Source organism: Rhinoraja longicauda, chromosome 3 (genome assembly GCF_053455715.1).
Source record: "Rhinoraja longicauda isolate Sanriku21f chromosome 3, sRhiLon1.1, whole genome shotgun sequence".
NCBI lineage: Eukaryota > Metazoa > Chordata > Chondrichthyes > Rajiformes > Arhynchobatidae > Rhinoraja > Rhinoraja longicauda.
The window spans coordinates 68141380-68157340 of NC_135955.1; the positions used below are offsets into that span (position 1 = coordinate 68141380).

The 15961-nt window shown below is 38.4% G+C and overlaps 1 protein-coding gene across 1 annotated transcript in view; it reads right to left on the reverse strand.

Annotated features, from left to right (window-relative positions):
- The window catches only part of commd10 (COMM domain containing 10), a 69461-nt gene that overhangs the window by 19535 nt on the left and 33965 nt on the right, over window positions 1-15961 (reverse strand). The window lies entirely within an intron of this gene.

A 15961-nucleotide genomic window follows, 5' to 3' on the forward strand; every position in this document is an offset into this window, starting at 1 on the left:
TGATTGAGGCACAGAGTTACCCATCCAAATTTACAGCTGATAGATAGTAAGTTATGAGGTATAGTAAAGCAAAAAGAGCACAGCTTTGGAAAATGTTCAAAATGGCAATAATGAGATCAGTTAACATTAAAAACAAAATGAAGCATTTTCTTCTTTGTACCAGATCAAGCAGCATGCAAGAACAGCTCTTCAAGTAGTTATGTAAACATTAAAACTGGTGCATAAGTACAACATTTAAAAATGGACTGTTGACCTTTATCTCAAATAGAATGGAATTTTAAATTGAAAAAACTTCAACTGTATAAAAACGTACTGAGATCCCACTGGAGTATGGTGCTTGATACTGAACAGCACGTCAGGAAAAACACTTGGCCACCATAAGGTCACCATTATTTTATTACGGGGAGGAGCATTAAATTAAGAAAACAGGTGGTATTTGAGTTCATGGAATTTAATTTAAGTTCGCAAAATGATAAAATAATTTTCATAGATTTCTTTAAAAATATATTAGTCATGCCAGGGGAAAATATGGAGTTATCTTACAATCAGAACAAGACCAGAGAGAAGCGACATTAGGAATCATTTTTTCCACACGAAAGGCAGTAAAAATATGAAACTCACATGCCCAACGTGCCCTTAGATATGTTTAAAAAAAAAACTGCAATAAGACAAAGGGATAAAAGACAATACCAGGTAAAGGATACTGAGGTACAAATTAGATCTTACAGCATTGATCAATTGAGTTGAATGCTGAATAATTCACGGGCGTTTCTCTGATCTTTATTCTGTGTTCATCTTTGTCTCATCCAGAAAGCTTGACATTGGAATGGATGGAAAAAATTGCTAAAATGTTCAATTCAGCATCTTCTCAAGAGTACAAAAGAAAAATAAATACGACAGTATCTTGGAAGTATGACTCCCAAGGTCCATAGCGGAACGGTGGCCAACAGAACAAGATGTTACATTGCAGAATAGAAAAACTACATTTTCTACCACTGGCATGTAATGTAATGGATACTTCTGCAGCAAAGTTGCCTTAAATTTAGACCAACGGTCATATGGAACCCCGAATCAGACACTGTAGCTCATGACATTCCCAAATCATTCATTCACCTCTTTGTTCCTTACTAGCTTAATAGTTTGTTTTAAATTTTGTGGGCATGGAGTTTACAAAGGACCAACCAGCCATATTTGTGAATACATTTCAAATCAAAATATTTTGCAGTCAGATTGCTCTTCTTTCTTGTCAATCACCTATTCACTAATCTCACTCTTAACTAAAGCTTGTTTAAAGGCACTAATTTCCCTAGATGAGGCTTATCCAAGTGACTTGTCAAGTGATCAAAACTGTCAGAGATTTAATATTCATCAACATCTCTGACATTCACAAAATTTTAATTTGCAGTAATGTATGACTTTTTCAAAAAAAGATCTTAAACATTTCATTAAATGATGATAGTTATGCAGTAAACCCTAATTTTAATTGACCCTTCTACAACTGATTTCGGTTATAGCAGATGGACCTACCCTCGCCAACCCCGGCTCAGACCGTCTCCCCGAACGCTTACAGCACCGACTTCCAACGCCACCCCCAGCTCGCAAGATGCGCCAGAGAGCCCTCCTTCACCCACCAAATGGTCCGGTTAACGCGGCTGCTGTTGCAACTCACATTGTAACCCCGGGGACAGCACTTTCTTTAGGCCGTCACCACCAACAACAGCCGGGTCATGTGGTAACAGATGAAGGAAGGCTCGCTGGTGCAGACCAGCTGCATCAGCACTTAGTTTTAGGGTGAAGCGACACAAAGTGCTAGAGTAGCTCAGCAGACTGAATCAGTCTGAAGAAGGGTCTCAACATTACCTATCCATGTTCTCCAGAGATGCTGCCTCTTCACTTCAAGTGACCCATTTTCCCTCTCTCTGTTCCTCCCCACCCTAGTTCTCCGACTAGTTTTACTATCCTCCTGATTAATTTTACTGTTTGTATGCTTCGTTGTCATCTTTCCCTCAGCCAACGATTAACTATTCTACATTTCCTTGAACTTAGTCTGCTTTGATCTGTTGTTTTCACACCTTACCAAAGAGAATTCTTTGTACACATCCACATCTCCAATTTCCCTCTCCTCTGACCGTCTGATGAAGGGCTCCACCTGAAATGTCACCCATTCCTTCTCTCCAGAAATTGTACCTGCATTTAGAGTCTACAAACGATGATAACACCATACTCCGTTAAAGCGGACAATCTGCAATAACAGACACCATTCCCCCCCCCCTCCCACAATGGTCTGTTATAACGGGGGGTAAGTTATTTGAAGCATGTGAAAACCTTAAATAAATATATGCAAAGCATTCCCAGCAAAAAAATGGTTCAGGAATTTTTAATCGTTTTTTAAAAAGATACTAAAAAGACAACATTATTACACGCGTTTAAATTAACAATTTTTTTAAAAATCAGCAACATTGATACTCTTGCTCACAAGAGCTATTCTCCATTCCAATGAATGGGCTCACTGTTCCAACCTGGCACAACTTCAATGGATAGATTTCCCAAAATAATTCCTGAGAAGCCTGTGTAGGCTTATGCTTCACCATTAAGAAAATCTCTTGCAGTTGAGTGGAAATGTGTGTGGAAAATGTGAGCCTCATCATTCTTCTGAAGTCATTTACCTACAGTGCAGAAATATTAGCAAACTAGCCATTCTACATGCAAACATATGCAGAGCATAGCTTCTGCTGTTAGACTTAGATATTTCAATGTTTCTTGGTCTCTATTGTCAGGTAAATCCCCCAAAACGTTAGAGATTTGCTGTTGTCAAGGAAAACAATTGTTGCCATTTATTATCAATTACTAACTGCCCTTCTTAGAACTGAAGTTCAACCAGTTTTAATCCAGCAACAAAGAAACAATGATACATATCCAAGCCAGGTCAATGCGCAACATGAAGGGAACTTCAGATGGTGGCATACCTTGTGCTTTATGGGGATGGGAATGGTGCATTTAGGTGCTGCCAAAATAGCCTGTTATTTACCAGCTACTAAAAAAAATTGTTAAAATGCACCAGCAGTGGCAAGTCAATATTTAGTATTCTAAAGGTTACCAATTAAGTGAATACTTTGTCTTGGTTTTAGTTTAGTTTAGAGATACAGCACAGAACCCAGTCCACACCAACCAGCGATCTCCGCACATTAACACGATCCTACACACACTTGGGTCAATTTTACACATGCACAAGCCAATTAACCTATATACCTGTACATCTTTGGAGTGTGGGAGAAAACCCACGCGGTCACGGGAAGAACGTACAAACTCTGTACAGACAGCACCTGTGGTCGGATCAAACTTCGGGATGAAGTTGAAAGGCAGGGCAGCAGTTTCTCGTGTACTGCAAGATAAGCACGCCTTGTATTAGATGTACCTCTGCCTTTAGTATTCACTCGAGTCAAATCATGCAATGCACCGTTATGCTAGACCTACAAAAAGAAAACTACATTTATACTTGCGTGTACCTATGACATTATGCTGTTTGTACTATATTATATTCCAGAATGAACTCAGTACCTCGCGAAATAAAATAGATAAACAAATGAGTTATAAAAATAACTATAGCGTTGCAGCTGCAGGATGTGACGATACACCATTCTTCAACTCTCTTTCCCATAAATTTGCAATAGAAATAGTTGGTGACAACTTCAGGCCTTTTTCAAGATACTGATTGGGAATTTAAATACAAATTCACACCTGCTTCCTTGTAACTCCACTCAGATCACAATAGAAAGTGATAAACATTTCCTCTCAAACTTCCTGTATCTACAAGGCACATTGGCATCAACATTCATTTCTCAGCACCCTTCCCAGAAAACACTGGCAACAAAAAAGAAGCTGCACAAACACCCAATTCTACACTGTACAAATAAAAAATAATTAATTTTCTGATAATCATCTTATATCCTTGATATATTCAGGATAAATCTATAAATGTAGAAAATATTGATGTACTGAATCAATTTGATACCTTAGTTGTGGCAGGTAGTAGTACGTCAAAATACCTTTGGCATTACTGTTAATAGATCTGCTATGAAAGTGTTAATGTATGACCTGAATCAGAAAACTCCAGAGATTTCCAAAGTTAGCAAGGTCCCTCAAGACACTAGTAAAGGACAGCATATGCTGTTCATTTGCCGAACAATTGAGAATCACATTGGTTGGAAGTATGAACAGCGTTTGGGGCAACCAAGGCATCACAATTAAGGATCAGAAAGCCCTCTACCAATTAAGACTATGCTGCAGCATTTCTTGATAAAATAGATTGGTAATTATAGTGTACTACATCAAGGTTGAAAAATAATAGCACACTTCACTCAAATAGCTGAGGAAGATGGTTAAAATACTTACATGCTGTTGCCATAATATTTGATTTCTGATCAGTTCTTGGAGATTAAACAAATTGGCACAATCAAAAACAAAAGCAGAATAGTTAAGCTTAACTCTCAAATAACAAGAAACATCTTTCAATTTTTGTACTAGCCTCTATCTGGTCACTTCTTGTATAGCAAGACTGAGCCTTGGGCTTTGCCAAGTTGCTTAATCATCCAGACATAATGTCCATTTTTTCAGCATGCAGACTTAGTTAAAGCACAAAGAAATTTGTTATTGATATCTATCCCATCCTCAGTTGGGGATTTTGAACCTTTTCACAGTTGATGATTGAGAATCAAGGAGGAATGTACTGTTTTAGTGATCCTACAACCCGGACACAATAACATTTTTGAAAGATCTTCTAAATTTGAATCTCGATCAAAGGTAGCAGTGTCTTTACTACACACAAAGCTTTTTTGATTTCTCAGCTAAGAATTGTTCCTCATTCTGCATTATTTGATAATTAAAAGATGTATTTCCTACTTTCCTATTTTAGTTGTGCTGTTTAACTCAAATAATTAGGCCATACAATTCCTAAATTCATTAAGTGTTCATATTATTAGTAGACTGCAGTTTTTCCCCATTAGTTAACCAAATAAGTTTCTAGAAGAACCTGAATGTGGAGGAAGACATAAATGAATCTGTTACACATATCAAATATTGTAATGAATATAGATGGTATATATAAAATAAATTCTAAAGGCTTACAGATATACTGTTCAAATAATATGTGGTTTCACATAAAGATGTACCATGTTTCAACAACTTAAAAATGATTGGGAACAAAATAAAAATTAAAATTAAAATACGTTAAAAAAAGCACTATTTTCAATTCTAATACACACATTTCACACTAGTTTTTAAATATTAAATGAATACAGTAAACCCTCATTATAACAGACGGGGGGGGGGGGGGGGGTATGGTGTTCATTATTGCTGATTGTCCGATATAACAGAGTAAAGTATTATCATTGTATGTGCTTGAAACAAAGAACTGCAGATGATAGTTAATACACAAAGTGCTGGAGTAACCCAGCAGGTCAAGCAGCATCTCTGGAGAACATGGATAGGTGACGTTGGGATCCTTCTTCAGACTGATGAGTTACTCCAGCACTTTGTAATTTCACCTTAAAACTTGGCGAACCTAGGTCTGCACCAGCGAGCCATTCCACATCAGTTAACATGGCTGTTGTTGAAGCTCATGCTGTAGCCCCCAAAAGTACATGCTTTCTACAAGCCGCCACTACCAACAGGACGTATTCTGCCATCGTGGGGTTCCCTCCCCTCTTACTCGTCGCTTTGTCAGCAAGGAAGGGCCATTCAATGATGTCTAATTTAAGAAGGTCAAGGAATAAGGGTTCAATAAATTTTAATTGTTGCTTTTATTGTCATTTTTAAAAGAAGTGCTTACAACAAAAGGCTGCATGGTAAAATATGCACCTTGGCGAAAATATCAGAAAGTATCAAATGAGTAGGTTTTGAAATGGGCTAATTAAAGAAACAATTCACTTTGGCCAAATTAATTATTTCTCACAGAAGATCTGATTCTTATAGACTGTAGAATTAGGAAGCTCATTATAACTTGAAAAACAATAATTTATGCAGATTTGTTATCCACTACAAGTATACAATACTTCCCACAAATATCTAAAATGACAATGGTCAATACTTGATTGCAGAACCGATTTTGCTACAACAACCTTTCACAATGCTTGTGAAAATAAGAGGTGCCATCTCTACAGTTATACATCGTTAATTTGTACTTGGAACTGTTCATTCTACTCAATTTACTTACATCTTTCCCCCCAGATTAAAAGTAACACTGATGTAATGAGCCTTATTATCGCCTGGACACGACAGTTACAGCTTCTGGTATGCAACCTTTACTAATCCACACTATAGTACACGATCAACTTTACAGTATTACTGTGGGAACAGAAATCCAACAACAACAAAACTTCACAAAATATTCTTTAGCTCTGAACACAAAGCACCCAGGAATTCACCATTTTCTGAGTGTCATCAATAGGCCAAAGGCTGAGCGATAAATACTGAACAAGTTCTTTGTGTATTCATATTTGACTTACACGTATGGCCAAATTCCACTGCTTAATTCAATACAAAAAATATAAACACAGCAAAATAATTCTGCGATGAAATTAGTATTCTGGCATTGGGTGCCAAATAGCTTTATCCCCAATGTGTAGTTTAAAAACAAGTCTGTGAACAACACTACTTGCCACAGGCTGATCACTTCTCTCTTGGAGCCACCAATTGAATTTTGAAACAAGGCAAGAGAAAATTACACAGCTTCATCTACAATCACTTTCCAATATCCCTCACTCAGGACTGCATATAGGAGAGGTGCAGGGACCAAAACCAGGCAGATTTCAGTACTGTGAAGGTAGCCATTTTAATTGGATGCCTTTTAGTTTCTCGTGATCTTCCATCTTTTCAAACAAAAGTTTGAACATTCCATAGAGTTGTCATTCAATAATGTAGGCTACATTTCAAACATAGTTTTACCATAGAATAGTGGACATATGTAAGGTGTTCTAGCAAAAATGGTTAAAATACTTATCATTCATGTTTTAAGGCACAGTTTGGAACAGGGGAAATAGTTACAGATATCAAAGCAGAAATTAATCAATGGATTTATTCACAAAATGCTGGAGTAACTCAGCAGGTCAGGCAGCATCTCGGGAGAGAAGGAATGGGTGACGTTTCGGGTCGAGACCCTTCTTCAGACCAATGGACTTTGAATAACTTCAAGACAGCTGGGACCAAGAGAATATCCCCCATTTTTTGCCATTAGCAGCTTCTAACCATATTGGGATTGTTTCTTCAAAGTTCACTTCATTCCCATGGAAACGCGAGGGTGAAAATAAAAGCCTCTTGCATTAGTTCAGCACATTGATTTCTTGATCATTTGGGGTTGCTACCTCCCTCAGCCTCTAACAGTGGGAATGCACATAATCCTGATATGCATTATCTAGTCCAATCAGTATTAAACTATAGCCAAGAAGAAAGAATGACATAAAACATAAAAAAATATTTCAAAGAAAACACTTTGTCTCGTATAGGTTATCTGGAAAAGTGTAGAATTAGAAGAGGCCCTACATAGTTTGCAGAACAGTGACAGCTGCCTTAAGGGCCTGTCCCACATAGGCGATTTTAAGGCGACTGCCAGCAACTAGGCTGTTGCCGACAGTTCGCCGGGTGTCGCGAGCATGATCGTGAGGAGTCTTCCAAAAATCGTAGTGGATCTCAGCGCGTCGCTGAGAAATCATCCGGTTTGAAATTTCTCGGCGACAGCTGGCTTGTCGGCACGTATTGTTACTTATTGCGGGCGCTGTCGCATGCTGTCCCCAGGTTTGATAGGTTCTCTTGGATGCATTTAGAAGCACATAATATTAAAATAAGTAAAGTCATTTCAAAATACCATAAAATGCTTGTGATTAACCAATTTATTTACCATCCGGACATTTTACAGGTAGATTGGAGGCGACAGTTTGACGGTCAGGTAAGTGTGGGAATTTTCACGATGTTTATGGCCATCAGCCATTACATTTAAAGTGGGCTCCAATCCAAATATGCAACCCAGAAACCAGATTATGCATCTCCCGTACATTTTCAAAGAATGCCCACACACTTTTCACAAAAATCCACTTAACCACTTTTTAAATTTTTTTTTTTTAAACTGCTATTAGTAAACTGGAAGTAAATCCAGTTTATACCTTGTTACAGTGAAGCTTGATTTTTAGTAACCCATACAAGATGTTATAGTTCAAAACTCTCAAGTACTTACCAATGTCAGTGATTTCAGTGAAAATTAGGACGCCGGAGAAGCATTGACAGCGTGGGAATTTCGCAATGTTTCCGAAGACGGTGTAATCTCGACCTGACTCGGCATTGTCTTGGTCATTGTCGTCGGGTAAAAGAAAATTTTGCCGATCTGCTACGACTTTGACAGTCGCCGGCAGTCGCCAAAGAAAATCGCCTAAGTGGGACAGGCCCTTTACAGTTTCGGTGACCAGAGTTTGATGCTGACGCTCTCTGCTGCCTGTGTGGTGTTTGCACATTCTCCTTATGACCATGTGGATATTCTCTGCGTGTTCCAGCCTCCTCATGCATCCCCAGTGATGTATTGATAATGTTAATCCTTGTCAAGTGGATGCTGGGAGAATCTGAGGTGTTTTTGGAGGTGGAGGGTTAATCGGCGTGTGCGAGAGAATCAATGACTGAAAAACATGGCGTGGGTTGGGCAGAATGGATTGCTTTGAAAATTGGCATAAACTCAATAGGCTGAAAGTCCTCTCTCTATGCTGCAAGGAAGTGTGAAAATCACCCAAATTTGGCTTTCAAGATTCCCAAGTCAATGGAATATGCTCTTACAACAATAGCTTGATATGATGTAATTAAGTCCATCTAGTAGCCACTGAATTCAAGTGAGAAAGTGGGAAAAAGTGATTTTCTTAGAGATTATCAGCCTTTGGACAACATTCCATGTTTGGTCATGGATGGCCAGTTTTGTGTTTATCTTTAAAATATTAGTGACAGGTCTGTAGAATTATGAGGTGAAAACAAAACAGTTAGTTAGAAGCTCAGTATCAAGGTTCACCTTTTGCATTCAAAGTGTTTAGAGAGGAATCTTTGAGAATTTTCATGAATTCTGTAAAGACTAAAATCAAGGGCCCATCTAAATGCAGATGGTAAAGAGAGAAGCAAGGATAAGAGTGGAAGTATAAGTGGAACTGAAAGGAAAAGATGTTGATAACCTTTCCACTTGTTGAATAGATAGAATTGAATTGAAAAACAAAGCCATTTAAACTATAATTCATTGTTTTCTGTTCTGTAGAAATGCTGGAACTTATTTATGCTTCAGAAGAATAACATCAAAGAATACACAAAAAATACTGGTGGAATTATACCTATTGGGAAGCCTATGGAGAAATTCCTAACTTTCCTAAGTTATAACACCATTAGACATCGGAGCAGAATTAGTCTTTTTGACCGCAGAGTGATGTGGCATTCTCTCTATAATCTTACTAATCAAGAACCTATTAATCTCTGCTTTAAAACATCCAATGACTTGACCTCCACTGCCATCTCTGACAATGGTAGATTCACTACCTCTGACTTAAGCAATTCCTCCTCATCTTCATTCTAAAGGTATGTCATTTTATTTTGAGGCTGCGCCCTCTGGTCCTAGATTCTCCCACTAGTGGAAACATCCTTTCAATGTCCACTCTTTCTAGGCCTTTCATTATCTGGCAGTTTTCAATGAGATCCCCCCTCATCCTTCTAAGCTCCAACAAGTAAAGGCCCAGAAAAATCAAAAACTCTTAATACATTAACCCAATCATCCCTGGGATCATTCTCACAAAACTCCTCTGGACTATCTTCAACGCTAACACATCCTTCCTCACATATGGGCACAAAACTGCTCACAATATTCCAAATGCAGCCCCACCAGCACCTTATAAAGCTTCAGTTGTCGCCGACAGGGTCGTCGCATGTCGTCTACAGAGAGTGGTGAACACAGCCCAGTCCATTACTTCTTTCCATTCAGTTCACCACCATTATGCTGCATCAAGAAGGTTGGAAGAATGAGCAAGGATGACAGTCATCCTCCCAATCCAGTTAATTGCCAGGCTTTATTTATAATACTAGTTACTCTCCAAAGGAAAAGACAAGCAGCATTCTTAAATTTTACTTGGATTGCCATGTTAATTTTGATATGTAATTAACCTAAATACCAAGATGCTACATAATTTATTTGTGCTAATGATGAAATTTCAAATGCACTAATTCATGCCATTTAAGTAATTAACTGCACCTAATAGTGACGTCAAGGATGAAATTTCATCATAGCCACCATCCATTAGCACCTCCAGCAGTGGAACCAAATCAGTAGAAAATCAAATTTTATGACTGATATTTAAGAACAGTGAGAATCGTTTACCAATTTGAATAAAGTAGCTTTATATCTAGTCGTGATAACTATAAAAAACTATGTCATTTAAAATCAACATGGTTTAACTGGATAAAGATTTCCTGTAAAGGTGCTACACGTTTAAACTTAATAGTAATAATGAATGATTTCTAATCACGGTGTCACAATGATTGCTACATCTGTATCATATTTAAACTGATCCAAAAGGTATATACTTTTCAAATACTTCAAACAACAGTAAAATTGAAATAATTGGGGGACTGAGATTCTAGGTTATAGGTGAGAAAAAAAATCAGCATTATAATTCAGGATCTTAAATTTATAGAACTGCCTGCAAATTCCAATGTAACAGAACAGAACAAAACAGGAATAAATAGTCTAGAGATTAAGAATTAAAAGAAAACTGCATAAGCTCTAAAGCATTTGGGACATCCTGAAGTTAAGAAACATTCAATATAAACTCGTCCATCTTTCTTTCATCATTGGCTGGATGACTGAATTCAATCCAAAAGCTAAACTGCTGACAATAAGCCAATATATAAAAAGTCAGGAGGGGTTTAATGAAACGCAGAGTGCACCAAACTGGCTAAATCAAGGGACTGCATTATTTGAACTGAATACAGTTGTAAATTAGGATGATCTTGTACAAGGATCTAATTAAAGTGAATTTTCTGAAACGAGTCTTTGAGGCAGTGGTGACGAGTAAACTTGCGTGGGTGTAATCCGATTACAATTTAGAGAAACGGTTTAGTTATTAAACACTTGCGTCATGATAAGATTACTTAAAGCCATTCACAGGGCAGAATGTGCTAATGTTTCCGATTCTCCAAGAGATTATACTTGTGTTATTTCCATATGCTCACACCTTCCATCAACCATAATTGCTGGAAGTAAAATCTATTTTTTCTCTTTTGTTACACCTCTCACTGAGAGAGGGTGAACAATAAAAAGAAAGTCCAAAGGCACTTGTCCAAATCATCAAAACTTTACATGTACCTTGTGAATTTGCGATATTTGGAAAGCACAAAATGCCACCTTAACCCCATTCTAAACTTTGTACATGAAGTGATAAGGCAATTGTGACATTTCCAGTAATTCACTTGCATCCACATAGAGAAGGCCAGCAATGTCAGAAAATGTAAAATATGGACTCCTCTACTGAAGCCGATTTCTTGATTAGTAACCCGTTCTATCTCTGCCTGCATTTTAGTCAGACCCACGTGCAGTTACAAAAACCAATACATTTTGCTATGGGTCATTATAGCATGAAGATGGTACCATGTGCTTTCAATGTAAACAAAAAAATTTAAAGGCTCATAAATGCTGATAAAGACATTTCGCATAGCTTCAGGAATTTCAGATTTGAAAAAATAATCAAGGTATACATCAAAGACTCAATACACATATGAAGCCGAGTTTCAAAAATTCACGAAAGTGTCTGAAAATAGTTATTTTTAAACCACCATCATTAAAGAGATTTGCTGACTTATCAAATTGTGGAACCTGATGCACGAAATCAAGCAACCACAGTTCCACAAGTGTACCCACTCTTCTTTCCCACATGTGAGATGGCAACGCTGGATCTAGTATTGAGAAATTGGGAAGGGCAAGTTAATGAAGTGTGTGTGGAGGAGTCCTTTGGGACCAGTGACCACAGTTCGATTAGGTTTAAGATAGTTATGGATAGGGACGGAGAGGGTCCACGTGTTAAAATGCTCAACTGGGGTAAGGCCAACTTTGAGGGTATGAGAGAAGGTCTCGCTCAAGTTGACTGGATCAGATTATTAGAGGAGAAAGGAACATCGGCTAAGTGGGATGTTTTTAAAAGTGTATTGAAGAAAGCTCAGGATGTGTATGTCCACGTTAGAGTGAAGGGCAAAGCAAGCAAATGTAAGGAAGCTTGGGTGACGAGGGAAATTGAGACATTAGTCAAATACAACAAGGATGCATGGGACAGGTATAGGCAGCTGGGATCATGCATCCCAGGAGGAGTTTCGGGAACTAAGGAGTAAACTAATAAAGAAAATCGGAAGGGCAAAAAGGGGCCAGGAGATAGCCCTGGCGGATAGCATGAAGGACAATCCCAAAAGATTTTATAGATACATAAGGGGGAAAAGGGTAACTAGAGAGAGAGTGAGACCTCTCAGGAATCAAAGCGGTCACCTCTGTGTGGAGCCACAGGAGATGGTCAAGATGCAAAATGCGTATTTCTCCTCTGTATTTACCGAGGAGAAAGACAGCAGGACGAAGGAAATTAGAGCAGTCACTGGAAGTGTCTTGAGAGCAGTCAGGGTTACTGTCGAAGAAGTATTGAGGGTACTGTTGTGTTTGAAGGTAGACAAATCTTCTGAGTCTGATGTGATATATCCGAGGTCATTAGTGGGAAACTAGAGAGGAAATTGCGAGAGCCCTGGTTGAAATTTACGAGTCGTCCTTAAATACAGGAGAGGCGCCGGAAGACTGGAGGATGTCAAATGTTTTACCTCTTTTCAAGAAAGTCTGCAGGAAAAATGCTGGGAACTATAGGCCGGTGAGCTTAACATCTGTAGTTGGTGAGTTACTAGAGAGTATTCTGAGGGATAGGATATACAGGCATTTGGATGGGCAAGGGCTGATAAGGGATAGTCAGCATGATTTTGTCCGTGGGAGGTTGTGTCTCACAAATCTGATTGATTTTTTTGAAGACGTGACCAAAAAGGTTGATGAGGGCAGAGCTGTAGATGTTGTGTACATGGACTTCAGTAAGAAGTTCGACAAGGTGCCGCATGCTCTGGAAGGTTAGACCTCATGGGATCCAAGGAGAGATAGCTGAATAGATAGCAAATTGGCTCCACGGAGGGAAGCAGAGGGTAATGTTGGACAGTTGCTTCTCAGACTGGGTGCCTGTAACGAGTGGTATGCCTCAGTGTTCGGTGCTGGGCCCGTTACAGTTTATCAACTACATCAATGATTTAGATGAGAACAGGGCAAAATTAGCAAGTTTGCTGATGATACAAAAGTTAGAGTTTTGCAAATAGTGAAGATGGTTGTGAACGATTGCAGCAGGATCTGGATCGATTGGCCAGGTGGGTGGAGGAATGGTTGATGGAATTTAATACAGAGAAATGCGAGGTGTTGCATTTTGTGACATCCAACAAGGGCAGGACCTCCACAGTAAATGTTAGGCCTCTGGGTAGTGTTGTCGAAGACAGCGTAAAAGCAAAAGGGAAGGCATATAATATAGCAAAGATTAGTGGGAAGCTAGAGGATTGGAAACTTTTTAAAACCAACACAAGTGAACTAAAAAAGCAATAAGGAGAGAAAAGATGAAGTATGAAGGTAAGCTGGTCAATAACATAAGAGGATACCAATATTTTTAAAAGATATATAAAGAGTAAATGAGAGACAAGAGTGAACATTGGACCACTTGTAGTAATGGGGAACAAAGAAATAGCAAATAAACCGAATATGTTTTTTGTGTCCGTCTTCAAGACTCCATCTACATGCCAGAAATTCAAGAGTCAGGTGGCAAAAGTGAGTGCAGTTGCTATATTTAAGGAGAAGGAAAATAGCAAACCTAATTCCACTGGAGCGAGGAAAAAGAAAGAACAATATAAGCCAGTTAGCCTAACTTCAGTGATTGGTAGGTTGTGTCCATTATTAAGGCCAAAGACAGCATGGTTTTGTTAAGGGAAAATCTTACCCCACAAATCTGTTGGAATATTGCCGCACACGAGGCTGCTAATCAAAATAGCAGCCCATGGTATTGAAAGCAAGGTGGTAGCATGGATAGAAGATTGGCTGACTGGCAGAAGGCAAAGAGTGGGAATGTAGGGGGTCTTTTCTGGTTAGCTCCCAATATCTAGTGCTGTTCTGCAGAGGGTCACTGTTGGGTCTGCTACAGTTCACATCATATGTTAATAATCTGGATGATGGAATTGATGGCTTGTGGTCAGGTTTGTGGAAGATACAAAAATAGGTGGAGGAGCAGGTAGTGTTGAGGAAGCAGGGAGGCTGCAGATGGAGTTGGTCACCAGAGTGGGCAAAAAAGTGGCAAATGGAATACAGCATGGCAAAGTGTACTTTCATGCACTTTGCTAGAAGGAATACAGGTGTAGAATATATTCTACATAGGTAGAGTATTTAGAAATCGAGGTGCAAAGGGACTAAGGAGTACTGGTATAGAATTCCCAAAAGGTTAATTTTCAGGTTGAGTCGATAGTGAGGAAAGCAAATGAAATGTGAACATTCATTTTGGGAGGACTAAAATATGAAAGCAAGGATGTCATGCTGAAACTTTATAAGGCATTGATCAATCCACATTTGAAATATTCTGAACAGTTTTAGGCCCCATATCCAAGGATGGTTGTGCTGGCTTTGGAGAAAGTACAGAGCTGGTTTATGAGAATGATGACGTGGATGCTTGGGTTAACATACAAGGAGCATTTAATGGCTCTGGGCCTGTACTCGCTGGAGTTTAGTAGGATGAGGGGGAATCTCATTGAAACCTGCTGAATAATGAAAGGCCTAGATTGAGTGGATGTTTAGAGGATGGTCTCAGCAGTGGGAGTGTCTAGGACCAGAGGCTGGTGAATTTGTTGAATTAATCGCCGCAGACGACTGTGGAGGCCAAGTCATTCGACATTTTAAAACAGTGATTGATAGGTTGTGAATTAGTAATGGCGTCAAAGATTATGGGGAGAAGGCAGGAGAATGGGGTTGAGAGTAAGAAAATACTAGCTATGAGTGAATGACAGAGCAGACACGATGGGCCAAATAGCCTAATTCTCCTCCTATGTCTTATTAGATGTGTTTGTATCAAATGTTTTGTGATATCCTGAAAGATGCTATATAAATGCATTTATGTCAATAATTGTGAGCAATTTAAACACTAACACAATGAAAACTGCACACGTTTACTAGTGTGCCTATGACCACTTATCTAATACTGAAAGAAAATGAAATGTGAAAAACCTTTTCCGTTGAAAATTTAAAATGTTGAATAGGTTGCATTACTGCTTTTCAACATGCATAGACTCAACACTCGCAAAATCCACTTCATAAATGCAGTACCCTAGTTGAGATTCCTGATACACAATTTTATTTTTTAATAACCTAATAATCTACTTAAATTAACTAGATTTAATTTACTGAGTCAATAGTTTAATTGTTAAAATAAATTTGAAAACTTGCAGACTTCAGCTACAATGTAACACCAGATATATACAATTGTGTTAAAGAATAAGCTAGTAATGCTCAAGTGATTCAGTATTGGCAGGTTTCTATACCAATTTATTTCTGGCAGATCCAGTTTAATTTGGGTCCTCCATTAAAAATTAATGTATGTCACAGATACTTGCAATTCCATGGTGTCACTCACTCCAAGCATCTCAATTTAAAAAGACCTGTTACTGTTTTATATCTACATGCACAGCAGCACGACTCATGCATAACAAGACACCCTCTTGTGACCTGGATTGCATATGTATGCCCATTGCATGTTTCTATAATTTCTTTCAAAATAGAAAACTAAATACCAAGTGAAATGAGATCAGACACACACTATATATATATATATCTCATAGATGAATATATTCACACACGAAGGCA